We start from the raw sequence: 15724 nt of genomic DNA on the forward strand, positions 1-15724 counted from the left end.
CTTTCAGATCCGCCATGAATAGGCCGGATATTCCATTCCTAAGTATGAAAGGCCACCGGCTTTATATGGTTCACTTATGCCATTTTACAGTCCAGGCAAGTAGGCCCTGATTCTGTCATCAAGCTTTTCTTGCTTTCTGCCTCTGAAGCTCCAGTCTGAGCCTGCATCTGTGACCATGAACTTTGTCTCATTCCCTGCGCGGCTCACGAAGCCTGACATCAGCCTGTTGCCTGCCAAGAAACTGTATTTCACCTTCGAAATTATCTGCTCCGTTCCCTGCCCAATGCATTCCTGTCTAGTAGTTTAAGTAAACATTCTTCCAGCTACCGAGCAAAGGCCCGGCTTCTCTGTCTTTATGCAAGTAATTCATAGCCCTATTACTATGGAAGATTCCTGCCCTCGCATCTAGTGTAGACACTTAGACGCTTGTACACGCACTAACAGTCAGTATAGTCAGTATAGAATAAGATTCTACTCTAAGAAGACCTCTCTTTTGGATAACATAGTTCTTTAAACATAGGATGTTAGATATGATTTAGGATTAGGTTGACTTGACCCTCCAGACTTCTGTCGCCACATGTAGAGCTAAATGTCAAGTCCCCTTCACCCCCTAGTTGCACATCAATCACACGTCATGCTGCTGCGCGCGCATCTCTGCCAAGTATTTCTGCTGATATTGGTATTTCATAGGTCCACCCATATGTGACATCATAACCAATGACGTTTTCCTTGTTACACCCAATTACGCCTCCTTCAGCTACGCATGTGAAATGTTATCTTTGCTATCAATTGTTACGCCTCTTGCATTGGCTTCACTGTAATGCCTATTGTATAAAAGTGATTAATTATCAATAATGTATGTACTTCACTTCCTGAACCTTCGTGGTGAAGGAACTTGGAGCAACCGATTATAATCGACCATTGGAATAAAGCCCATTCCGAACCTCTAATACCACGGATTCTGCCTCTTATTTACTGAGCTATTTTATTATGTTTCTGTATCAAATTAAGTCCCGGTAATTAAATTATTTACCACATAAATGGCGCCCGAACAGGGACACTTTCTCATCTCACGCGCCGGTGGTGCGTTGCAGGCCCGGTCTCCTGCCACAGCTGGACGGACAACAACGCGTACCAGCAGGATTTCCTGTATCTCCCTCCGGTCAAGCGGGGGCGACTGAGGCTGCGATCAACACCCAGACGAGGCGGTGAGAAGTGCGAAGTATCCCGACCAGAGCCTAGCTGAGAGAGCAAGATCCGAGGTATACAGAGGCCCACCAGTTTCCGAAGTCCCGAGTCGAGTCCAGTTTCCGAAGTGTTCGAGTCGAGTCCAGTCCGGTTCAAGTTCAGTTCAGTTCCGTTCCGAGGCCTTCCGTTCCGAGCTACCCGGTGAGTACCATTACTGGGGAGGCGTTCTGGCGTGCACATAAGTTGTGCCGGTCCAGACGGGTTTGGGTACACAAATCCGGTCTGCACTGTTTTAGCAGTGTATCTGTACTGTTTAGCAGTATATCTAGTATATCAAGTATATAAATTCAGAATCATTCAGTTCAAGTCGAGTATTATGTTTAGTGATTAAGTTTTCCTTAGATCGTATCATCATTGTGCTCACTTAAATGTTAAATGTTAAATGTGTTAATACGTTCTGCATATTGTGGTGTGAATGACTGTTCATTATTGTGTTTACTGTATTAAGTTTGTTCAAGATCAAGTATCAGATCAGTTCTCAATATGCCGCTCTTTTCGAAATTAAGACAGATCACAACTAGAAAAGGGGTACTCGAAGAAGCTGTTCCTATTCCTCCTAGGGACACTCCAGGGTACTTCATGTATCATAAACACGGCTTAGACGCTATATTATTTCTTGATTTATGGGTAGACTACACTAAGGAATTACCAGAAAGTCAGAGGTGGCCCGCGGCTGGGACCTGGGATGCAGAGTGCATCGTGAAAGTAGAGGAAGAATTATGGAAAAAGAAAGCTAGACAATCACAGAAAGACGCCATTGAATTATGGCGTAAAGAATCGTATAGACGTACAGAAAAAGCACGTAGACAGGAAGAGAAGAGTAAAGAGAATTCAAATGAAGTCCGAGAAAATCTATTAATTGAAGAAGGTGCACGAGTAAAATCAGAACAAGTAGACAGACAAAGACATGCCCTTATGAAGGGAATGTATCCCCTTCTGGCCGAGGGATTACCTAAGGCTACTGCGGGGATACCAAAAGACTTGCCACCCCCATTATTTCCAATAAAGGTACATCCCAAGGGGCATCCTAGAACCGCAGAAGATGTTTTTCTTTCCTCATATTTAGATGACTCAGCTCCCGAGTATGCTAATTCCGCCCCACATAGACCGCCTGCCAGGGAGGTTCAACACCGAGATCCAGTATCTGTATCTCTACAGCAACAAATTCCGACACAAGTTCCGGCAAGCACATCTGGTTCTACATCTGTTCCTACAGCTACTTCTATAGCTATGTCTACACCTATAGTTGCTGTATCGCGTTCAACGAATCCTTTCACGCCCGATACCCCAGATGGGGCTACGGGAGGTGCTACCAATATTTTTTCTACGCCACCCAGAATAAATAAACTTACTTTTCAAGAATCTGCACATTCACGTACCCCCAAACTCATAAATGCCCGTACGCTTAAGGAACTTCTTATAGATTGTAGATATGACCCTGTGCCCAGAAAAGAGGACGAAATGACCCTGGCATCACTACGTATCAGACGAGCCGCGGTGTATTTAGGGAAGTTACCAGGAATGACTGCGCACCTAGATAATATATATCATTTTGTCCAAACAGGGCGAGATTCAGAATGTATTAACAGAGCTATGGAATACCAGAAAGTGGAGATACAGGGGGAACTGTTACGTTTCCTTATAAATTGTGTGATCAGAAATCAAGACCGACCGGGGGTAGACCCGGAAGCAATGCAAATTCTTACCAGATGGAGCCAGAATATATCAGAAGGGAGACATGATAAGCAAAACTGTATAATAGCCATGTGCCGAAAGATCCGTAAAGAAATAGAACGCCTACACGAAGAGAGATTAGCGGTAGACCAGTTTGAACAAAATGAGGAGGAGGAAGGATCAGGACTGCCCACAGGACAGTCAGAAACCATAGCCTATGTAGGTAGAGGAAGATCTTGTAATAGTACTAGATGTCTTACTGACCCGATACGTCCGATATGTCTAGAAAATAATAGGAATTTTCAAACACCTATAATAAATATAAGGTCCCGCGAGCATTCGTTCCAAGCCGCTGACAAATTACTGCGAGAACGAAGGGGTTATCATTTTCTCGATTCTATGGATGAACAAGAATTAGCCAGGTCAGCCGTTCATTGGGTTGACAGTCCCGGAAAGTATGATGATGATACAGTAGCACACACATTTTTGAATCTCACCCCAGATGAACAGCGTTTAGCTGGGATTTATATGATTCAACAACTCCTTATACTATATCAGAGTCAGCATTCAGATCCTGGTCCTTTACCTGGAATACTGACCGAATTACTCACGAATAGATGGAGAGGTTCAGGTACTAAGCTAATTAAAGAAATACTAGAATCAAGAAAGCAGTACATTCTTTTCGTATGTCCAGAACATGTCTCACTGCCCATCAAGGAAAGACCGATGTATTACATGGACAGACAGAATCCTTTACGAGAAGTACACCCAATAAAGGGCGAGGACAATGAGTTTAAACGTGTATTTGTATATACGCCCATATCGAAAATAGAATTGTTAGAAATGAAGAAAGTGGTACCCAGTCATGACAAAGACCCAGCGGGTTTCCACCGAGAAATTAAAGACATGTTACTCATGGGAGAGTATACCTATCCCGACATTATGACCATAATAAAGGTATTGATGCCTGCTGGCATTTATGAAAAACTCAAGGAAAAAGAGTGGGAGGTGGGAGACCAAAAGATAGACTGGACAGCATTAGAAAATGAAGAAAAGGCCCGAGGTCCAGGTTCGGGGCTTGGGGACAAAACTAAAGCACTACCAGGTTTACTAGTACAGGTACTGCCACGTTTATTAACCACGAAAAAGGAAGACTGGGGTGCAATTTCAGCCTGTAAACAAAAGCAAGATGAAGACACTAGTGATTTCTATGCACGATTTGAAAAATGTTTTGGTATAAATAGTGGCATAAAAGCAAGTAGCGAATCATACCCACATCTGTTTGTGACAAAATTAGTTGAAAATTCCTTGCCCCAAGTGAAGAATAGAGTATTAAAATTCGAGAGTACCTGGCAAGGTAACACCCCATCACAAATGTTACAAATGTTACAGTATCATCACAATAGAATTAGAGAGGAACAAGATCATGAACAAAGACGCATGAAAGACACGAAAATGAAAATGCTAGTCTCCCAGACAGTTCCAGCTGAAGGACATAAAAAGGGTACGACACATTCCGGTGATTCAGCAGGACCTGTAAAAGGGACATGCAACTATTGTAAACAACCAGGTCATTATGTACACGATTGTCCAGTCCTGAAGCGTAATATCGCCACAGGTATTACAAAAGAAAGACCACGGCCACTTAGACAAGATCAGAATGAACAAGGAGCCTCGCAGCATGCACAGTCCATGCCAGCCCCACAACAGTCTATACAGTTTGTGCCAGCTGCACCTGCACTGCCTGTTGCTGCCACACAAACCACGACAAGACAGCTGTACCAGACCGCACAGTACGACTATCCTGATTATCAACGATATGCATGAAACAGCCTAGAGAGGGAAGTTGACTTACCCCTTATCGAGGTCCCAGTAGACCAAGAAGGACCTTATGTACATAGTGAATTATTAGTCCAAGATAGAAAATTCCTACTAGATACAGGGGCAAGTCGAACAACCATAAAACGTAGTGAAGTTCCAGGGGCACCCCTCTCAGGCTCACAGAATATTTCCCTTGGTTTTTCAGGAAAACCTATTGTTAATGAAGTATCACAGCCTCTTCCACTTACGATAGGACCCTTGACCAGAACTACAGATTTATTGCTTACTAAATCGTGTCCAGAAAACTTGTTAGGTATAAAAACACTGAAAGCTCTAGGAGCTATAATATGTTGTTCTCCGGAAGGAGTAAGATTGTTTTTACGTGATTTCAAAGGTCACTATGTGTCTCGGGACATGGATCCCCGACTGCAGACTTTACCTACACATCTATGGGCACAAGGCCCTACTGATGTTGGTTGCATGAATATTACACCATATCGAGTTACACTAAAGGCAGGAGTGGTACTACCACGAATGCGACAATACAAGTTACCACCAGATGCTGTAGTGGTTTTACTACAAATCATTGACGAGCTCATTGCCCAAGGAGTAGTTGTGGAAACAGACTCCAATGTATGTAATTCACCGGTAATTCCGATTCTTAAACGAACAGATCCTAAGGCCCCGCCAGTATATCGATTGGTTATTGATCTGCGCGAATTGAACAAATGCATTGTGCCACAATTCCCTGTGGTCCCAGATATCTCGTCATTACTGACAGCTATTGATTCCGAAGCGACATTCTTTACTGTAATTGATCTCAAGAATGCCTTTTTCAGCGTCCCAATAGATCCGGAAAGCCAATATTTGTTCGGATTTAGTTTAAATGGACGTAGCTTCAAATTCTCACGCGCACCTCAAGGATTTACAGAAAGCCCCAGCATCTATAGCCAAGCACTGAAACGAGAACTCGACAGTATCCACATGCCAGTTAACACTGCCTTGCTTCAGTATGTCGATGATCTGCTGATCACCGCTAGAAGCGAACCCGAATGTGAGAAAGCATCACTGACAGTTTTACAATTTCTAGCCGAAAAGGGGCACAAGGTGTCCCCTTCTAAGCTGCAATTCTGTGTCCAGCGAGTTGTTTATCTTGGACACTCGCTGTCCAAGGAGGGAAGGCAGCTTACACCCGACCGCATTCAGTTAATAGCTAACATGCCAATACCCAAGACACAAAAGGAGGTACGGGCTTTCATAGGCCTCACTTCATATTGTAGACAGTGGATCCCTCAGTATGCATTTCTAGCAAAACCACTCATTCAGTTGACAACACAGGAGGCAGCCACATCGACTGTCCTCCCTTGGACTCAGGAACATACACAAGCTTTTGAAAGCTTAAAGACAGCATTATGTCAAGCACCTGTTTTAGCAACACCATGTTACAGTAAACAGTTTACACTCTTTGTTACAGAACGCGAAGGCACTGCCTTGTCAGTACTCACACAGGAACAAGCAGGAGCACACAAACCATGTGCTTATTTTTCTAGTACATTAGATCCAGTAGCTCAGGCTTTGCCTGCGTGCCTAAAATCAGTGGCAGCGACAGCTTTAGCAATCAGACAAAGCGATGCTATAGTGTTAGGACATCCATTGACAGTTCAAGTACCACATGCAGTAGAGGTTCTTGTGAATCGAACGCAAACACAACACTTGACTATAGCACGACTTACAGGGTATGAACTAACATTGTTTCAGCCACATATAGAAATCAGACGTTGTAACACATTGAATCCTGCCACACTTTTACCTGTAATCGGAACAGACCCACTAGCCCATGACTGTATTGACGTTATTACAATCACGACGAAACCCAGACAAGACTTAACCGATGTCCCATTGTCAGACCCAGACCTGACATTGTATGTAGATGGTTCATGTATGAGAAAAGGTACAGGAGAACTAGTGGCCGCTTACGCAGTCACAACAGACACTGAAATCATTGAAACAAATTGTATAAATACCTTGTCAGCTCAAGCCGCAGAGCTCATCGCTCTGACACAAGCCTGTATTCAAGCCACAAATAAAAAAGTCAACATATACACTGATTCACGTTATGCATTCGGAGTTGTACATGACTTCGGCGTGCTGTGGCGAGAGAGAGGTTATTTAACTTCTCACGGTGCCCACATTCAGCACGGACCCCTCATTCATGCCTTATTAGATGCAATACATCTACCCACTGCAATATCAATTATGAAATGTAAAGCTCATACGAAAGTTACTGATATCATTTCTCAAGGCAATGATCTAGCCGACAGAACAGCTAAACAGACTGCTCAAACTCACACATCCGACCTGACAAAGACAATAGTCCCGACGCCAACACATTGTATGACGGTTAAAGATCCTACTCTTGACGTAATTGATATACAGACACATGCTACACCAGACGAAATAAAGAAATGGACTGAATTAGGAGGGATCCAAACGGATCAAGGATGGTTGATGAAGGAAAAGTCTGTGTGGTTCCTTCCTGATTCAATGGTCCAGGTTATAATTAACACTGTACATAGTCCAGCACATCTAGGAGAAAAAGCTATGCTAGACAGCATTCAACACATTTGGTTCAATAAACATTTACGAGCAGCAGCCAAACAAAAAGTTCGTACCTGTATGATCTGTTGTCAGTTCAACCCAGGAAAAAGCGTTCCCGTAGAACAAGGTGGATTTCAGCCTCCTGATCACCCTTTTGAAGTCCTCCAGATGGATTATATCCAGATGGAACGATGTCGAGGATTCAAATATGTTCTCGTAGTTGTCTGTGCTCTTTCCCGTTGGACGGAGGCATACCCGGTTTCAGATTACACGGCCCCGACTACTGCCAAACAGTTGGTTCGAGAATTCTTCCCACGATACGGTTTACCACGTGTTGTTCACTCAGATAACGGCCAGCCGTTCTCATCCGAACTAATGAAACACGTTTCACTTTTGTTAGGCTATCAGTGGAAATTCCACTGTGTCCGACACCCCGAAGCAGCAGGTCTCGTAGAAAGACATAATCAGACCCTGAAAATTAGATTGTCCAAAATATGCAGACAGAAAGGTGTCGACTGGGTAGTAGCGTTACCAGTTGCACTCTTTTACACAAGAATGGTAGCACACTCTCGAACAGGGCTATCCCCATATGAAGTGATCTTCGGCAGACCACCAAATATGTGGGGGACGCCTATACCACGCAAAATAACTGATATTGACTGTAATATGCTGACAGATTACTTGGCTTCCTTGATGTCTGCACTACAATCTTGTCGTTCACAGGTAGCTGCAGCTTTTCCTGACAACACTGAGGTGAAACCCCATGACGTAATTCCGGGGGATCTCGTTTTAGTGAGGAACTTTGATCGAAAGACTCAGCTGGATCCTAGGTGGAAGTCGCCGCAGCTGGTCTTGCTCACCACAAGGACAGCCGTGAAGATCGAGGGCAGGAAAGGCTGGATTCATTCAAGTCATATCAAGAAATTTCATGGACTACCAGCGGATGTGAATACCACACCTCGTGTGTCTTCACCCATTGACTCAAAACTTCCTTTTGTTGAAAAGAGTAATCCCGAACTTTATAAACTAAAACTCAGGTCCAATCAGTCAAGCAATTTGATTGTTTAAGTCCTCTCCGAGGTGAAGCGGTTGAATTGTCTCTGACATGTATCCCTTGGACCTGAATAGAGAATGCACCCGAAAAATGTTGAAACGACATGCATACTGTAAATCACTGCGTAGTCATTGCACAGTGACGTTATTAATTCTGTTTCTCTTAAGTCTTTTAATAATTATTGCAAGTATATTGTTGCACATATATTATCCTATTTCTAGACACGTTTATAATGTTACTGCTGAACATTCTTTTAGCGAATTACCTCCGCATGAATTGTCATACAGATTTGCGCTGCGCAATAACACTTTTATTAGTATGTTACATCATTCCCATCAGGTTAGCAATGCTACAAATTGTTGGATATGTGGCCGACTCCCTCCCTATCAGAACTATAAAGGAATTCTACCTCTTTTTCCATACCCGTTCACACACAACGGCTCCTGTGGAGCATGGTTTAGCTTAATTAATTCCGTAGATTCAAATTCTGCAGTTTATCAAGACAACTGGGTATGGGGAAATCTGAACTTAGTCTTACTTAAAGTCTGCCACCCCAACAAGGAGGGACTTCCCAAAAGAACAGGAACTGATCTAGAAAATGAAGTATATGGATTAGGTAATTTTACGCTTAATCTCTTGATCTTGAATGTCGAATCCGAAGCTACTCCAATTTTGCCCGCTATGTCAATATTTCCAGTAAAAGGTGAATTATGTGTAAGAAAGAATGGTTCCATACATATGGGCCATAGTAGATGCACCACTGTAGTAGAATTTAGTGATCAAGGCAAGTCTACATTTAGAGCTTCCCGCCATTCCTATTTTATATGTGGTCAGACGGCATATGTACGTTTGCCTCTAGATTGGGATGGTACCTGCTACATTGGATTCCTTTTGCCACCTGTTTTTCTAGCTCCTCCTGATTATCACAGAAATACTCATTTAGTACACAATAGAGAAAGGAGAGATCTCCCAATTGTCGATTACACTGAAACAGCATGGGAAAAATACACAGATTTCAATAAAGGTCTCTTTCCCTATATAGGTACAGTTACTAATAGTAAGCTGATACGTAGATTAACCAGAACCCTTGAAGCAGTAGTGAACGAAACTATTTCCGCCTTAGGCAATTTAACAGAAGAGCAGTCTGCTATGCGGATTGTTGTGCTTCAAAATCGTCTTGTCCTTGACGTCATCCTGGCCGATAGGGGCGGAGCTTGTAGGGTCATCGGATCAAGTTGTTGCATTTTTATACCAGAAAATTCGCCATCTGTATATAAAGCCATAACTCGCCTCCATAAGATTGTAAGCCAGATACACCAGAATCCAGGCACCTGGACTTGGTCCGGTTGGTTTTGGAGTGTATTATCTACCTTTGGATGGAAGGTCCTATCCTTCCTAGGTATTGGCTTTCTCATACTATTCAGTTGCTGCTTATGCCTACAATGTGGACCAGCGATTTGTGGTCTGTGTGCCACATCGTGTATTCCACCACCAAGATTTCATTCGTCCCAGAAGAAAAAAGAAGAACAAATGATGCTATATGAACAGATCAATGGATTGATGAAGATTGATATCTCTTGACGGGCAAGTAGGGGACAAGGAGGGAATGTGGAAATATGGATTTTTCTGATCAGTTATGTCCCCTATCTTGGACCCCAACGGTTTCATGTATGAATCACAAGTACATGTATGCTCCCTCCAGTTCCAGTTATGAAGACGCAAACACATGTGCGTCCACCGTCAACATGTCCTCTTTCAGATCCGCCATGAATAGGCCGGATATTCCATTCCTAAGTATGAAAGGCCACCGGCTTTATATGGTTCACTTATGCCATTTTACAGTCCAGGCAAGTAGGCCCTGATTCTGTCATCAAGCTTTTCTTGCTTTCTGCCTCTGAAGCTCCAGTCTGAGCCTGCATCTGTGACCATGAACTTTGTCTCATTCCCTGCGCGGCTCACGAAGCCTGACATCAGCCTGTTGCCTGCCAAGAAACTGTATTTCACCTTCGAAATTATCTGCTCCGTTCCCTGCCCAATGCATTCCTGTCTAGTAGTTTAAGTAAACATTCTTCCAGCTACCGAGCAAAGGCCCGGCTTCTCTGTCTTTATGCAAGTAATTCATAGCCCTATTACTATGGAAGATTCCTGCCCTCGCATCTAGTGTAGACACTTAGACGCTTGTACACGCACTAACAGTCAGTATAGTCAGTATAGAATAAGATTCTACTCTAAGAAGACCTCTCTTTTGGATAACATAGTTCTTTAAACATAGGATGTTAGATATGATTTAGGATTAGGTTGACTTGACCCTCCAGACTTCTGTCGCCACATGTAGAGCTAAATGTCAAGTCCCCTTCACCCCCTAGTTGCACGTCAATCACACGTCATGCTGCTGCGCGCGCATCTCTGCCAAGTATTTCTGCTGACATTGCGAAATTATTTCATAGGTCCACCCATATGTGACATCATAACCAATGACGTTTTCCTTGTTACACCCAATTACGCCTCCTTCAGCTACGCATGTGAAATGTTATCTTTGCTATCAATTGTTACGCCTCTTGCATTGGCTTCACTGTAATGCCTATTGTATAAAAGTGATTAATTATCAATAATGTATGTACTTCACTTCCTGAACCTTCGTGGTGAAGGAACTTGGAGCAACCGATTATAATCGACCATTGGAATAAAGCCCATTCCGAACCTCTAATACCACGGATTCTGCCTCTTATTTACTGAGCTATTTTATTATGTTTCTGTATCAAATTAAGTCCCGGTAATTAAATTATTTACCACAAAGTGAGTATATGTGAGAGTGAGAGATTGAAAGAGTTCCTGTATAAATAAGTATGTGTTTCTATAAGTGATTGTTTAAAAGACTAAGTATGTGTAAGTTTCTGTAGAAGTAAGTGTGGTGGTGTGTGTATAACTGTATATGCAAGTAAATGTATGTTTCTTTCTTTTTTTCATGAGTGACTATGTGTGTCAGTAACTCTGTGGATGAGTGGCATTGTGTAACAGGATGTATTGGTGTATGAGTACATATGATGTGTGAGTACACGAATGAGTGACTGTACAGGACTGTTGGTGAATGAGTGGATGTTTATGTGGTTCTTAGAATTATTGAAGAGGTTGTTGTAATTGGTATTGGTATGTCCATTTTTTTGAAAATTTCAGTCTCTATTTTTGAATGTGTGTATCAAAGGTTATATTAGGGTGAGAGGACATCTGCCACTCCATCACATGGATGATGTCATCAGTGATGTCATCAGTGATGTCATTTGAGATGTCATCAGTGATGTCATGAGTGATGTCACTGACCATGTCATGAGTGATGTAATATGTGACGTCATCAGCAGTGCATTGCGGGCGCGCGAGTTATAGTTAGCTTAACTAACTATAACGGGAAAATTTCATTGGTTTTTTACGAGTGAAATGTCCAGCTAACTATAACGTGTGTGAAACCTATGGTTTTTTCACTGAATTTGCAAGGTTTTTTAAATGCTAATTCCTAACTATAACATGTGTGAAACCTATGGTTTTTTCAGTGAATTTGCAAGGTTTTTTAAATGCTAATCCCTAACTATAACATGTGTGAAACCTATGGTTTTTTCAGTGAATTTGCAAGGTTTTTTAAATGCTAATTTCTAACTATAACGTGTGTGAAACCCATGGTTTTTTCAGTGAATTTGTATTGTTTTTTAAATGCTAATTCTTACCTATAACATATGTGATTCCCATATTTTTTTTTATTGATTTTGTATGATTTTTTTATTATAAATTCTTATCTTAAATGTGTTTTTTTTTTTAAAAAACAAGTTTTTTTTCAACTTTTTATTCTCTTAAAACACTATGTTTTTTTAAAAAAAAATATGCAATATATCAAGTTTTCTCTTTTTTTTTTGCCAAACAGGTAAGATATATTAGTATAACATAGAAAATATTTTAGTATTTTTTTTTTTTGTTTTTTTTAGTGCGCGTACGGTAAGCGTACGGTAAGCGTACGGTTTACGCAATGTTTGTAATTTATCTACTCTGTTTGCGTATAGTTACGCAATTTGGGTAGCTGCGCATACTGTGCGTGGGCGTGTATTCGTGTATGCTACACGCGCACGTTACGCGGAAGTGTTGTAGAGTGACTGTTTTGCGCATGCGCGCGAGCGCGTGTCTTTTTTACGCGCATGCGCACTTTTACCGTAAGCGCACCGTAAGCGCACCGTAAGCGTAACGTAAGCGTAACGTACGCGCACGGTGGGTCATGTGATCATGAAACACAACTTTTGATTGGTTGAAACTACTTTCAGTTCTAGAACTCTCCTACACCACACCCATTCCCCTCATTTCTGCTTGTGATCCCTTAGGAGAAGGAGCTGACTTGTCTTTGTGATACGATGGCAGAACAGCACTCTTCTGCTGAGAGTGAGGCTAGCAGCACCACCATCAGGCAGAGAAGGAGGAAACAGAAGGGCTCTTTCATATGGGAGTATTTCAGTTTTCCAGAGGGTGAGAAAAAAGGGTGAGAAAAAAGTCAATGCTGCCTTGGGGACTTGCAAGCTGTGCCAGCGTGTACTTTCGCGAGGTAATCCCAACAAGAAGTATTCCTTTGGGAATCACACTATGTTGAGACACCTTGAGGATGTGCATCCTAGGACACATGCACGACATACTAGGGGCAACCCTTCAGTAAGTCGAGCAAGCACATCCACAGCAGCTCAGCCGAGTCCTTCTTCGGAAGCTCAGCAGAGCCCTTCATCTGTGGGGGCACATTCACCTTTTTCTGAACCTCTGGAAATGAACCCTCGGTTTGGTAGGGTTACTATGCGGTGTTCATTTTGCCATGATCTAATTGTTCATAGGGAGACCAGTGTTTCCCTCATTAACAACAGAATAGATCAGCACAAATGTCCAACCAGCTAATGTTCCCATACTTCCTTTCCTCTGTCCCTGCATGAGCACAACGGCTCTTTTAAGAGCCAACCTTATTTTTTCTTTAAAACTTTTTTTTTTCTTTTTTTTTTACCGTACGCGTATTTTTTTTTATTTTTTTTTTAAAAACACTAAAAATCAATTACCACATCTCAAGATCCTTCAGGAATTAATAACTAAATACTAAAAATCTGTTTGAGGAAAATTGGAAGAAAGGGACCTTCTAATTTCTCAGTTACCTGTCCCACCCAACAATTTAATTTTTAATTAAAATGTAATTGAAATTACTTGAAAAAATGGTTGGTTTTTTTTGAAAATTTTCTTTCACAATCTGAAAAAAAAGAAAAAAGTATTAATATTTAATAAATCAATATATTACACAGTACACGTATTTACATGTTTTTCCCCAAAAATGTTTTGCCTTTTTTTTGCTGTTTTCAGAATATATTGCATTTCACTATAAATTGTGAAAGCAATTGCATTCATCATTTAACAGCGGGCAAAAAAAAAATAACAATCTCAAAGATTGTATAAAAAAAGCCCAGAATCTCTTTTAACTTAAACATAACATTATAGAAATGCATAATATTCTAAAAAAATATCAACTAATATCAATACTTATTTCTTTAAAATACCGTCTGACATTTTTGTTTCAGAAGTATAATCACAAAAATATATCTCAAATAACTCCACAATACATCTGGTTCCATTTCCTTTAGGCCAAATAGTAATTTTAAAATTCTTTTTTGATTAAATTTCCAATGGTAATCCAATAAAATTCTAAAGTTTAAATTGTACAGATCTCACCGATTCTCTGTAACATTTTGGTTTCCGAAAGATTAATTAATAATTAAATAAGTCCACAATACAATTGTTTACCTTTCCTCATGGCCAAATAGTAATTTTAAAAATCTTTTTTGAATAAATTTCCAATGGCAATCCAATAACATTCCAAAATTTAAATTGTGCAGATGTTACCGATTTTGTCTAAATTTTTGGTTTTCCAAAGTTTCATTAAAAATTTAAAAAGTCCACATTACAATTGGTTACCTTTCCATTAGGCCAAATGATAATTTGAAAAATCATTTTTTTTGAAAATTCCAATGGTAATCCAATAAAATGGTAAAATTGTTTTGTACACATCTTGCCAAGTCTCTCTAAAATTTAGGTTTCAGGAAGATTAGATAGGAATTTGCTAAATCAAAAGGCAAACGTTGCTTGAAAATCAATTGGGAATCATTACACAGTGTCCAGCCTTTTTCACATTTAAGATAAACTGTGTAATGTCCAGAAGTAACAGTAGGTCCTTCATGGAAAATTATTGCAACTGTTACAAAAGTTTTTCCTGAAATTGATAATTGCTGTCCTGTAGACTTCTTTATTAAAGTATCCAATTTTGAACCATCAGCTTTACATCGTTGCATCATTAAAATTACATATTGTCCGTATTCCTTTAAAAGTAACGTTGAAAACATTTCAGATTGACACTCACTGCATTCCATGTTATGATTAGCATCTTTAACTAATTTAGCAAAAGTGACTGTTTTACTTTCTGGCAATGTTAAATAAATAAACCTTTCAGAATCAACATTAGAGCCACATGTATTGTAACAGTTTTCACAACTATGTTCCCATTTAAAGAGAGACCAAACAAATTTTCAATGGGAACCCCTTCTTCTTCCAGTACCTGAAGAAAAAACATCAAGAATTCCTGTGCGTCTTGCTGTACATTTTGAGAAAACTGTGTTCGTCCTGAACATACATCTAAAAGTTTTCTAATTTCAGTAGCACTTTCTATTTGAGTTTTATCATTACTCAGCTTTTGAAAAAGGAGACTCAACTCAGAACAGAATCTTTTTCTCTGATTTACTATTATCTGCTCTTGCACACTTTCCAGATAAAATGCAACATTCAGCACTACATTAGCGTAGCAGTTGACACCAGAGCTATTTTCAAAATGACATCCTACAACCTCTTCTTCATTTTCCTTTTTCTTTTTGCTTGCAATTACATCACTCCTCTTTTTTTTCCTCCTCTCTACATCTTCATTACAGATATTCTCATTTCTCCTTTTACGAGAAACTACACGTTTCTCCAACACAGGATACTGACCTAAATGAGGAGCATAGGTTCTTCTTAATCTATTATACTCCTTTACACAATTTGTATCAGCACTAACTTTTGAGTCATCAAAGTCTATCATGAATAAACCAGATAATGTTTTCACTCGTGACAAAGCTACATAAGCCATACCTTCTTTGAACACAGTTAAACCAATGTTCACAAAAGAACAATCTACAGTCAATCCTTGAGACTTGTGAATAGTTACAGCATATGCTAGCGAAAACGGAAACTGCTTCCTACGTACATATAAGTCTTTCACAAGCATGAAACGAACTGAACAAC

This window comes from Triturus cristatus, chromosome 6 (genome assembly GCF_964204655.1).
Source record: "Triturus cristatus chromosome 6, aTriCri1.1, whole genome shotgun sequence".
Classification (NCBI taxonomy): Eukaryota; Metazoa; Chordata; class Amphibia; order Caudata; family Salamandridae; genus Triturus; species Triturus cristatus.